The 11,756-nt window shown below is 44.6% G+C and overlaps 1 non-coding gene across 1 annotated transcript; it reads right to left on the reverse strand.

Moving 5' to 3' along the window:
• Positions 1-5,999: 5,999 nt before the first annotated feature.
• Positions 6,000-6,156, reverse strand: LOC120962260 (U1 spliceosomal RNA). The gene has a single exon (XR_005753101.2). It is a non-coding gene; the product is annotated as a U1 spliceosomal RNA (small nuclear RNA).
• Positions 6,157-11,756: the final 5,600 nt, after the last annotated feature.

Below are 11,756 nucleotides of genomic sequence, written 5' to 3' on the forward strand. Positions count from 1 at the left end.
GCCATGTCATCGGCGGCGCGGGAGAAGAGATCCGCATCTCCAGGAGCGGGGGTGGGAGCGGGGAGGGGGGTGCGTGGGTGATTTGCTCGCAGCAAACCACATGTGCTAGCGCCGTTTGTCGGCGGCGAGTTCCTTGCGGTGATGTTAGAAAGAAGGGAGACGAAAGGAGAATCAGTCGATGAAGAAGATAAGGACGAGCGTGATAAGCGGTTTGTGGGCCCCGGCCTATGGACTTGTGGGAGGACGTGTGGTCTGTTGCGGGAGGCCGCGTGGTCTGTTGGATCAAGACAGATCCAACGACACACGCTCGTCCGGCTGAATGTTCCGCCGGCCTGCCGGCTGGGAACGTTTTCCTAAATTTTGTTTAAAAACATATTTAAGTGCAAAATCGCCCACATGGCAGCGGTTTTCTCTCTCCCCACTTCCACGTAGGGCACCCTCTGGTCAAACTAATGCCTTCCATTCTCCCTCCCCCCTCTGTATCTTGACCGCCTCGCCGTCGACTTGACCGGCGGCCTTGCCGACGGCCAGTCCAAGGTGGTCCCTTCCTCAACTATATCTCGCCTCACCTCTCGCTCGACCTTGCAGTTCACGGGTGAGCATCTCCTGGCCGGGAGGCAGCGGGCGTGTAGATCGCGGTCGAAGCCGTCATGCCTCTGCCCGTATGGTTGCAGCCGACTTCCTGCAGGGAGATCCGAGGCAGTATGGTGTCACCGGCCAGGACGGGTCACCGAACACCACCTCGCCAGACCACGATGAGCGACGGGTGTGACCTCGTCCACGGAAGAGAGGATGGTCGGATCCGAGGAAGTCGCTTCCTGATGCAGCAGAGAGGGGGGGGGGGTGGAGGCTCGTTGGGGGCAGCTCGCTGGAGCCTGCTGTGTCGGAGACCACGGGAAGGGAGCAATGGAAGGGCGGCGGCGTAGGAACCGAATTCCGTGGTGGGAGGTGAGCGCGACACACACGAAGGGGCATTGCGGCTTGCCTTCGCCCTCATCCGATGGTCGAGCTTGCCGTCAACGGGAAGTGGGTCGCATGGTGGATGCTGACAGCGTGTGGGAGATCGAGGGAGAGAGGGGCAAGGCCTCCCCGACTTCGGATGTTGGTGCTGCGGATCCGAGCAGTAGATAGTGGATCTCAACGGTGGGAAGAAAGGGAGATGACTGAGCTACTGGAGCTCCGCCGGTGGTTTAGACATGACCAAAAAGGTTTGTTATGAATGAAAAGGGTTAATATTGTTTATCCCTTTTTTATACTATCTCACTCTTTTGTGATCTGCCTCCTACCCCTTCATGTACTTCTTCTGAAACAAAGCCATCTCATGTTATTTTTTTGGTGAGGACTCACCTATGTTTATAAAATTGATACAAGATTTACGTCATGGGTTCATTTTAAAATAAACTTATTATTTATAATCATGTACACGTCCTCTTTTAAGGAAAGTATCTTCTTTTACACCTAACATACTTTAGAAATTACTACTCTTTGTGTGGGCCACCCATACTTGAATAGAACAAGAACATGTGCTGAAAGTGAACAAACACATGTATTCACAAGCCAATAAAAAGGGAAATTGAAGACACGCATAGACTCACAAAACAGATAAAAGGGCAAGCACTGAAGTGCCTAACACTCACTATGCCAAAACTATACCTATACACGCAGATACTTAATGTCATAGTCTCCAATTTTTGATTCTTCTAGAGATTATGAACATACAAGAATCATACATTGCTTAGGCATGGAAGTCACCAGGATTCACTCTTCCGCGTCCGGTAAATATTTCACGAGCAACTTGGTTAGTTCAACCTTCTACATGGGGACTCATTCGGTGTTGGAGCCTCCCCCCCCCCCCCCCCCCCCCCCCCCCCAAAAAAAAACATGGCGACATGGTCATAGATATGGTCTCATGGTGATGTTCCAGGCGCTTTTATGGACTATTGAGATGTCACATAAGTATATATACATGAACACCATGTTTATAGTCACTCACCCAAATTCCCTAATTCTCACTCATGACATGAACACATTTGTGAGTTAATGAAACATTGTACTTTCACAAGTCATCTTGGTTAGTTAGACATTGTAAAACATAGTTCTTCTGTCATATTTTTTGTGAATAAAAAATAAAGATTTTCCATCATTTACACCTCTTCTTTTAAGAAAATAATCTTCTTGTACACCTAAATGTATTTTAGAAATTAATAGTCACAAGAATGTGGACAATGCGGGCAACTCCTGGTTGAATAGAACGAGCACATGTGCTGAAACTGCAGAAATACATGGACCCACAAGCTGATAAAAAGGAAAATTTAAGAAACACAGAACCACATGCCCATAAAAAGGCAAGCAGTAAGGTGCCATCATACTCACCGTACCCAAACTATTCACGTAGGTCCTCAATTTTGTAGTCTCCGAGTTTTGATTCCTCCAGAGATTTTAAACATGCATCATTCATACAGTGAGGGAGTGTATATTTCAGCAGATCCAGATTTGCCCTTAGTCTTGGAAGGCATCATGATTTTCTCTTCCACATCACTGTTCTGTTCCATGAGCAACTTGGTTCCTCAAACCTTGTTCAAAATAACCAGTTGGGTGTTGGAGACACCATTCAAGTGCAACCCCAAGGAACACATGAAGTTGATGGGTACATTGCACACTTCCCAATACGATTTGTGGAGCACAAACGCCAACAACATTGTGGCAATTGTTGTCCAAGAGACTACCAATAATTTGGCATGGAACAAACCACAACCTGGACATTCCCATGTAAAACCCCATTAATTTATGGTCAACAGGAAGTGTGTACATTTTACTACAGGAAGATTCTTGAGTTTGTTTTTACCAGTTTAAAGGGCTTCAAGATTGGTTTTGTTCCGTTTTGATTATCTGGCGTCACTGGATACCTGATATTGTGATTGTTGTTGAGTATAGTATTTTAGATCCAAAGAATCACTGAAACTAGCCATAGTTTGGCTACAAAATGGTTGTAAATGGTAAAGTATATATGTCACCTATACCTTTATTTCTATATAGGTTTTGATTTTATTTAAATTTGTTTTCAGGCATAACCATATAGCTTTTTTTGCGAACTGAACATAGCTTAGATGGTTAGGTTTCTTGTGTTGAATGAGCCCACCCAGGTTCAAGTTCTAGACTTGACATGTGTGCTCGCATATTTTCCAGATTTATTTCAGGTTCTTCTGCTATTCTTTCAGTGGTATGGCGTGCCCGTCAACTCAAGCCATCAATGACAACTTCGTCAATCTCAAGATCCATCGACTCAGTCTCTCGAAGATGCTCACAAGGGTAGGGAGTGAGGACATGTGTTCATAGGAGTGAGTGTGTGTGCATGAATGTAAGCGTATGTGGTTGCTGCCTTGTTATGTTATTTATCTCTTTTGGCAATCGATATGCCTTTTGCTTCTTCTGAAACAAATCCATCTTCTAAAGTTTGTTTGCACATCCATCTAGAAAAGGTTGTTTATTTTCTTAAAATAAAATCATGAGTTGTCCTTAGTACAATTTATCCTTTCGAAAACACAATATTCTTGTACACCTTGTATGTTAATGTATTATAAAAGAAATACTTGCCTAACAGTACACAGTGAAGCTACTGCTTTTTTTTTAACGTATGACTCTACTGCTAGTTGACTATGAATGGGTACATGGGCTAAAATTAAAGAAACACATGGACACACAAGCATATAAAAAGGCACGCGGTGACGTGACCACTGACCACACACTCTCAAAGCCCAACCTATACATGCATATGTATGTTATAAACCGCAAAGTCTATCAGTTCTCATTTCTCTAGAGATTATGAACACACATTATTCGTACCTTGAATCAGTGGAGTGCACCACATCTAGATTTGTTGCTTAAGTTTGGAGGGCATCGGAATTTACTCTTTCGCATCATGTTAATGTTCCGTGAGCAATGTGGTTCTCCTTCAACCTTGTTCAGAATGACCAGTTGGATGTTGGAGACACCATTCATGTCCAAACCGAGGAACACATGATGTTGGCGGGTACATAGCATAGTAGCATTCTTCCATACACGATGCGGATGGGGCACAAACACCAGTGGCATTGTGGCATCTGTTGTCCTAGAGACCACGAAGGATTCAACATGGAACAAGGTACGATTGGTGCACTCCCATGTAAAACCACTGGAACCTAGGGATTACAATGTCAGTGTAGCAAAAATGAAATGTCGTTTATTCTTCCTATTTTGCTAACATGAAGGGGTTCTGCTAATGGTGTAACAATAAATAAAATGATGGGCATGCCGTTACACATTTGTATATAGATGAAATAAAAAGGGCAACCACACATATGGGAAATTTTGTTTTATAATTATAGTATTACAAAGTACAACTTTCCCACATGATTACAATATACTGTGCCATCACTGAAATCTGACTTAACTCGGTGACTATGTAGTTGCAGGTTACCATGGCCTCGCAAAATAACCCAATTAATAACATCTGCTTGTTAATCCTGCAAAACATCTTGATTAAGCTGTGTTGATACTTGTCGTCTTGAAACTTGAAATGTTCGCCAAAAGGGTAGGTGGCAAAAGTGGCCATTGTGACATAACTGAGTCTCGTTAGTCACGAAATTCATTGAATAGGCTGAAGGTAAATGTTTGGTCCTGTCAATCGTAAACAATGGATGTTTAGCCTCGTCAATCAGAGAAATTCAGAATGCGTGAATAATATTCGGCCTTATCGGTCACGGAAAAGTTGATGATGTCCTAGCCTCGTCAATCAAGGTAAAAAAATGTCTAGTACCATCGGTCATGACTAATTAATGAATGGTTCCAATATCATCGATCATGAGAAAAGGGTTGAGTTATGACACAACAACGAATCATGGCGACGAGGATCGCGGAAAAATATTTTCCTTGTATCATTCGGCCAAAATTAATTAGTTAAAGTGTTGCATGTACCTCTGACGTGCCAAAATATTTTCCTGGGGTCATGTCACCAAAGTTCGGCTTAAATATTTTCCTTGTATCATTCGGCCAAAATTGCCGAAGCTGGGTGCAGTACCTCTGACGCGCACTGCAGCCCTGTGAACAAGCATAATAATTCACGCAATCGAGTTGTGCTTCAGATGATGTGGAACTTATAAATGAGTCTTTTACATGTCTCTACTACCCCTCATTACAATTTCAGAGCTAAACTCTTCTTGGTTGTAGCACTACCTGCTGGATGTCTAGATTGTTTGAGTGGCGGCCTCTGATGTCTCGTTTAACTGAAATCTTTACAGAACATTGAAAATCTACTATGGCCACAAAATGATTCAGGCCCGAAGCCTTCCTTGTTAAGCCAGGGTGATTACCTAAGTTATAGCACTACTGATGACTGATGTTGTGGTTCTGCAAGTAGGCAGTCAACTCTGCTAATATTGAGGAGAGGAGACTATTAATGCATCAGTTGAGTTGAACATTTTACCGCAGATCCATTAATGTGTCACCGTCCTCAGATGAAATTTCCAGGGCCCAACTTACAACAATTCGCTCGTGGTTAATCAGCCAACGTTGGCCACTTTGGTTCATGAAACGGCGCCTTGCTCTGGACTCATGAATGAAACATGCTGAATCTTTGCTGGTGGCTGCGTAGAATCTTTCAGTGTAAATTTCTGGCGCAACGATTGCTGATCTATCCAATTGTTTCGTGGACTTCCGGGAACCAAACAGGCTGACATTTTCATACATTTGGCCACCGTGCGTTTTCATTCTCTCACTAAAATTGCTGCTTTTCATGGATGAAAACTACTAATCCAGCGGCTATTACCCATGCACACATGTCAGACTTTTGGGGCACAAGCATCAAGCCGAATCTTGCAGCATATTTTAGGAGACGACATTTGTTCTCCTTTACTGTCATGAGTTAAACTAAATATAATAGGTATTGTCTTGAAAGCAAAAAGATATCCATCAAGTTTTTACTAAAGTTGATAAACAACACAAAGTTTAATTTTATAACTTGGCAGGGGCCGCGCGAACTCGTACCCCCTCTAACACAAATTTTGACGTCCACTCTCCCAAGGGAGATGGTAGATCAACACATTCACTATGTGCAATGTGAACCATTGATCTAGGTCATGAGCCTTCTTGATCGTCCATTGACCTCGTCCATGTAAGTATGTTCAAAGGTCGAGCTACCCTCTAGTTATATACTCCCTCCGTTTCATATTAGTTGTCTCTGAAATGGATGTATCTAGACATATTTCAGTGCTAGATACATCCATTTAAGCGACAACTAATATGGAACGGAGGAAGTACTTTTATTTACTGTGCCAATCTTGTTAATCTTTCTGTGTGGGACTAAAACAAACGTAATTACCCTGGTAGCGTGGTCAGGCAACCGAACACACACTGGCTAGCTATATTTTGTCACCCATCATCATCGGTCTCACAGAAAGGCCGAAGGATTCAAGGCCCAGTTGCGTCTAGCCCATTAACAAAGAGCCAACCTCTTGCAAGATCTCCAAAAACAAGAAGAAAAAAGCAGTCTCCTTCACGACGACGTCCTAGGGGTAGGAGGCACACCTCTTTCACGATTTCTGAACTCAAGAGCTAGCCGGCCGGAGGCGTCGATTTAATTGGCTGCTCGTTAACTATTGCTGGATTTTTGTTTTTTGTTTTTGAAAGGGGGGGGGGGGGGGGGGGGGGGGGGGGGGTTGGGGGTTTTGAGGGGTTAATTTAGGTGTTTCATATATTGTGTTAGCTAGCTAATTAATAGAGAGAAGTGTCCTCTCTTATCTCCGTGCTTGGTCGACGCTACGTACTATATACGTATAGAGAGGACTAGACACGCTAGCTAGTAAGCAAATGAAGGAAACAGAAGATCGTCATGAACATATGCATACAGAGAGAAGTGATATCGACCACCTCTCCTTCTCTGAGAGATTGGTCGAACAATAAGTTCTCGTATATCTATCCGACACTATCGGCTACATATATACTATAATTATCTCTTACAATATAATCTCCTAATTATATATGAACGCAGGGTCCACATAGTATTCCCCGTTTTCAGCGATCACGTGGTCAAGGAAGAATGCCGCCAATTCCTCTTGAATTGCTCGCATACGATCTGGTGGCAGGAGTTCATCCCGCATCCGAAAGGTCTAATTTGAAGAAGGGGGTCAATACATATATATATGAATAAATGAAACTCAACACAAATGATGGTAATAAAATAAAATTGTGAATATTATTGCTTACGCGCTTCATATTGTTCGTCAGAGTAGCCCCGCTCACAGGTCGTGTGGCGGATGGACTCGCAAACATAGTATCCACAGAAATCATTCCCTTGTTCCTGCCACAACCACTTTACAAGAAAGAGAGGTCAATCAAACTGATAAGCAAGCATGCTAAATGGTATTATTGAAACTAGCGCTTGAATCACTAGGAGATGCGCGGAACATGCTACTATAGTACTTACTTTCGGGTGTCTAAATTGCAGCTTCTTCGGCAGTCCCGGAGCTTTTTTGGTGAATTTTCTCCAAACCCTGCCAGACAAAGAAAACAATTACTTGATATCAGGAAATGAACAAAGTTGCTGATATGGTGGATAATGATCGATTTAACTTACTTCTCGAGCATTTGAGTCATGTCCGCATAGTGCTGGGGATCTTTTTGTCTCGAGTCTACGACGGTTACTACTCCCTGCTCAAGCTTAATCTCTAGGAGAATATAGTAGAAGCTGCGCACGCATGCATAAGTCATCAATTACATTACTATAATCTGGACTAATAAGGGAAACCGAATATGCACAAGACAGTAACACTCACTTGAAGTTGTAAGGAAAGAGTATTATATCTTTGTTTTCATTTATTACCAACGATCGTAGAAAGTTGGCCTCGGTATTTTCGGCATGATATTTAACCTCAGTTGCATCTATGAGATTTGTGTTAATGAACCAAATATCACCGATTTGTCTTTTCTTCAATTCGGCGACAGTGAGGATAATTATAAATACATGCAATGAAAGAGCTGACCTATATAGAGAGACTTAATGGCAGAAGTAGTACTACTTACAGACAGTAGCAAGTGACCGTTGATTTATCGAGGGCCTTTTGATTGAAAAACTGGAAGAACTCCTCAAATGGAACATTCAACAGTTCAATTCTAACGAGGTCATGCTCCTCTTTAACTATCAGCGTCAAAGTATTCCTCCCCCCAGACTCTCTGCAGGTTTTCATGTACCAATCATGCAATCTTCGCATCATCGTTGTTAGAGATCTTTCATCTTTGACGAGAGGCTTCCCGTACTCTTATCTGTGTTCCTCCACCTCCAAGAAATCATAATGTACATTGTCGGGCAGGTAATCTCCAAGATTGCTATAACCTGGCACCATCCTCGGATCATTAGCGATGATGTCGCTAGACACCTTGAGCGGGGGGCACGATTGGTTCGCTTGTTCGCCGAGCTGGGCAATTTTTTTCCCAGCTCGTCGTTCTTTTAACCTTTGATCACTGACAGTTCTTCCCGACCGCTCCGCTTCGACAAATATCTTTGCAATAATGCGCTCATAGTTGCCTTTCGGCGGAGACTTTGGTGGTTTTGTCAGGGCAGCCAGAGTTCGCTTCTCTTTCACCGGATCTACCTTCTCCTCCGGAGGTGGATGTTTCTTTGCTTTCACCCCTTCAAAGAAGTTCGTCACTTCGGCTCGCACGATCTTCGCGTTCTCCTCCGGGGTCCTCTCGTATGGTAACTTCTCTGGAGTCTTCAGAGAAGGACAGAATCTGTATTGCCTCCCGCCTCTGGCTGTACTGCTAGACGCCAGCAGAGCAGACGGAGCAGCTGCGGCTGTCTTCTTTCCTTGCTTACAAGGCGGAGGAGAAGGACTACGACGCGCCGGAGCAGCCGGAGCGGTGGCGGGTCTCTTCCGCCCTTGCTGACGAGGCGGAGAAGGAGGAGGCTGGCTGCTCGGGCGCGCCGGCGCAGGCGGAGAAGGAGGCGGAGTGCCGCCACGTGCCGGAGAAGGAGGCTGAGTGCCCTGATCACTTGCCGGAGGAGGAGGCGGAGTGCCCTTACTCGCCGGAGGAGGAGGAGGAGGCGGAGGCGTCCAGTTCGGAAGGTTGATGAGCTCCTTCCGCCATAGGCATGGAGTCTTCAGAGCAGAACCCAGCCGAGTCTCCCCTTCACCGGTAGGGTGGCCAAGCTGGAGGTCCTCAAATCCCTCTGTTATTTTGTCCACCATCACCCTAGCATATCCTTTTGGAATCGGACGATAGTGAAAAGTTGCGCCGGGTTCAGGAGGTCGAACAGAGCCGACAGCCGCCTTGACTTTGAAGTTCTGCCATTGCGTCATAAGGTGGCAATGTTGAGACTCCGTGATAGCATCCACGGGGTAGCTAGCAGGAGCCGCCAAGACATGCTCCGGCTGAAGCAGCTCGGTGGAAGCCATGCTGCTTCTCCGCTGAGATGGCGGGGTAGCTTCGGGGGTAGTTTCGGCAATTCGCTTGCTGCGAGCTACGTCTCGTTTCTCTAGCGCTTGAACCCTTTCGTGCAGCTTCTGAATTTGGGTCTGCTCCACTTTTTTCCTCCTCTCCTGGCATTTGTAACCGCCTGCGTCCGGAAAACCAACCTTCCACGGAACGGAGCCTGGCGTGCCTCGTGTCCGTCCAGGGTGCTCAGGATTCCTGAGGGCCATTGTGAGCTCGTCGTTCTCTCTGTCTGGAACGAACGTCCCTTGCTGCTCTGCATCGATATAGTGCTGAAGCCTCTTGACTGGTATTCTCATTTGCTCGTCCGTCCAAACGCACTTCCCTGATACAGGGTCCAAGGTTCCGCCAGCCCCGAAGAACCAAGTCCGGCAACGGTCTGGCCAGTTCATTGTCTCTGGTTTGATCCCTTTATCAAGCAGATCATTCTCAGCCTTGGCCCACTTAGGCCGAGCTTTGAGGTAGCCACCTGACCCCGTGCGATGGTGAAGCTTCTTCTTCGCAGCATTTTTCTTGTTTGTCGCTGACATCTTCTTACTCTTTTCCGATGTCTTGTGGGCCACAAATGCGGGCCAGTGATCTCTAATCTTCTCATATTTGCCGATGAATTCTGGTGTCTCTTCTTTGTCGACAAACATTTTCAGCTCATTCTTCCACCTCCTGAATAGGTCTGCCATCTTCTTAAGAGCATGAGACTTGATTAATTGCTCTTTAACCAGCTTCTCCGGATCCTCCTCTGGCGGTAGGCTGAAATTTGCCTTCAGCTCAGTCCAAAGATCATCTTTCTGCATATCATTGACATAAGACACCTCAGGGTCTTCATTCTTAGGCTTATACCATTGGTGGATGCTGATCGGGATCTTGTCCCTAACAAGAAAACCGCACTGAGCAGAAAATGCTTCCTTTGTCCGGATGGGTTCAATCGGTTGGCCGTCGCGCGCGATTGCTGTGATCTCAAACCTTTCATCCGAGTGCAACTTTTTCTTCGGGCCTCGTCTCTTTACCGAAGTTGTGCTCGATCCGGAGGGCTAGAAAAAAGAAGAAAGACGAGAGTTAATTAATATGTGTACATACCAAAACAATGAATGCATCAATTAGCTAGTCAGCACAGGCTTAACTAATATATTTACCTGGCCGGACTCTGTTCGGTAACCGGAGCCGTCACCACGGGCTCCTTCTTGCACCAGCATTGGGTCACCGGAGCTATCATAATCATGTCTTTCCTCCACTCTTCGATCACCGTAGCCTGCTTCTTCACCCTATTCTTCCAGACCATCATTGTCGTTAAGATACGACAAGACATCACCTCCGGCTAAGATTATGTCCCCCAACACCTCTTCTGCTTCCTCGTCTCGTCCGTGCTCCATTGTTTCTGCAAATATTACAACATGGCAATTATTACACAAACATGACAGCAGGTGGATATATTAGTGCAAACGCAGACCTAGCTTATTCCGGGTTTGGGGTGGCCTCGGCAACGCTTCAAGGGTAGGGGCGCGGCGGGAGGGGGTAGGAGACCGACATCGTTTTTTTCTAGGGTTTGGGTGTCCTCGAGAGTTTTGGTCGAGCGAGAGGGCCGGGGGGGGGGTGCTCCCGTGGTATAAGTTATCACGGTCGAAGTTATCCGGGAGGGGGTTATATCGACAACGACGACATACATACATGGGAAAATAATGTTATCGGGGAGCCCCCCCCCTCGTGTTGAAGTTATCGGGACACGGGGTGTATCGACAACGACATATCCGATAAAAAAAAAAGAAGACGAAGAAGAAATAAAAAGAGGAGAAGAAGATATTAATAGAGGAGAAGATTGAAGAAAAAAAGAAGAAAAAAAGAGGAGAAGAAGAAAGGAATAGAGGAGAAGAAGAGAAAATAGAATATTCTATTCCTTTCTTCTTTTTCTTCTTTTTTCCTCTTCTTATTTTCCTTTTTCCTCTCCTTCTTTTTCTTATTCTTCAATATCTTCCTGGCTAGATATATAATACTTTTCTAAAAATGTAACTTTTGCATATATAAAACTTTTTCTTCTTCTTCCTTCTTCCTTCCCTTCCTTCTTTTCCTAAATATATAAAACTTTTCTAAAAATGAAACTTACCAAAAATGTACTAAATCAGAGAACATATATAGATAAAACTAACCTAAAATGTACCCAAATGTATTAAAAATCTAACTTTTATATGCACAGAGAACATACATACATATATACATTTTTATAAAAATGCAAAAACCAAATCATCATATATATATATATATATATATAATCTAAAAAAAGGACATATAATCAGATATAC

This window comes from Aegilops tauschii, chromosome 3, assembly GCF_002575655.3.
Source record: "Aegilops tauschii subsp. strangulata cultivar AL8/78 chromosome 3, Aet v6.0, whole genome shotgun sequence".
NCBI lineage: Eukaryota > Viridiplantae > Streptophyta > Magnoliopsida > Poales > Poaceae > Aegilops > Aegilops tauschii.